General features: G+C 28.1%; 1 protein-coding gene across 7 annotated transcripts in view; it reads left to right on the top strand.

Annotated features, from left to right (window-relative positions):
• Trpgamma (Transient receptor potential cation channel gamma) overlaps nucleotides 1–1571 on the top strand; it is a 980713-nt gene that overhangs the window by 933537 nt on the left and 45605 nt on the right. The gene's annotated exons all lie outside the window — the stretch shown is intronic.

The following is a 1571-nucleotide window of genomic DNA, read 5'->3' as shown; positions in this document are numbered from 1 at the left end:
TCAGTGGGTAGATTCTCCACATGTTTTTATCATGTTACTATGTCACCTACAGCAAATTTACTTGTTGTATATATGTGTATACAGTTGTAAATAACAATAAATAAATTATTTTAAAAAAAATACTACTAATCTGTATAATTAAAAAACATTCGGAAAGTAAATAACAAAAAAATTATAATAAAAACAAACCTATCTTTGGGCTTTAACACTGTTCACATACAGACACACAAACCATTTTGCGGGATTAAAACTTTTATCACTGTAAACTCCCACCGCTATAACTTATCACAACAATACGATAGTGACATGAAAAAGTTTTAATTTGATATGTTGAATTAACAGAATAGGGTAATTGTAGACTGAAATTAATAATAAGGGCCGAATAACCAGCATATATATTTTTTAAATTGATGTGGTTCTAAAAATTTATTAAGATTGTACTTGATAGTACAAGAGCCCAATAGGAGAAAAGTTATCTCACCCCAATTTTTGATTATTTTAATGAAAGCTATGTATAATTAATAGTCGAAATTGATGAGTTTGCCAAGTATAGGTAGGGAAAATAAAAAATGGCGGCTGTTTCAAAGCGATAAAAAAATCTATTTTTCATTCCAAGCTCTATATCTTAAAAAGTAGGAACAATACAAGAAAACCTAAGAGAACGTCATTAAAAGAAGAGTAAATTTGCTAAAATATGAGCCTTAATAGAGTTATTTACGTTAAATAGCTTTCGTGATATAGCTTTTTAAAAATCAACATTTCATAAAAACGTACTGAAGGATCAGTAGTTAGTGAATTTATTTTGAAAAACTTATATCTCAAAAACAATTCGATGTACAGATGTCTATTAGCACTCACATTAAAGCTAGTTTAATGAGCTATAAAGTAGTTTATGATGTTTATCTTCTTAGGAGTAATAGTTTACATGAAATTCGCTTAAATAAATTGATTTACAGTCGTTCGGACAAATCTTCATTTGCCAAATTTATATTCATATGTGAATATCATAAAAATTAATACCCCTACGAAGATAGGTGTCATAAACTACTTTATAATTAGTTAAACTTACTTTATTTTGAGTGTTTGCAGACATTTGTGCGTCTTATGGATCTAGAGATATATTTTTTGAAAAATCCAACATTTTATACGAACAACTAGAAATGAACATTTTGTGAGTTTATTTTGTCAAATATCATAAAAACTACTACTCCTACAAAGATAAACATAATTAACTATTTTGTAGTAAATTTAACTAGCTTCAATATGAGGGCTGGCAGACATCTGTACGTCCAATGGTTTCTGGAATGAAGTTTTTCGTAAATCAAACTTATTGTCCGAACAACTATAAATCAATTTATTTTAGCAAATACCATCAACACTACTACCCCTACGAAGGTAAAGATCATCAACTACTTTATAGTCCATTAAACCAGCTTTAATTTGAGTGCTAATAGACATCTGTACGTCACATAGTTCCTGTGATATAGATTTCTCAAAATAAATTAAGTAACTACTAATCTTTCAGTAGATTTTTAAGAAATTTTGCTTTTTAAAAAGCTATATCTCGAGAA

The sequence above is a fragment of the Halyomorpha halys genome, unplaced genomic scaffold, assembly GCF_000696795.3.
Source record: "Halyomorpha halys isolate HHAL.00 unplaced genomic scaffold, Hhal_1.1 Scaffold3.1, whole genome shotgun sequence".
Lineage (NCBI taxonomy): Eukaryota > Metazoa > Arthropoda > Insecta > Hemiptera > Pentatomidae > Halyomorpha > Halyomorpha halys.
This window is presented reverse-complemented; position numbering and strand designations above follow the sequence as displayed.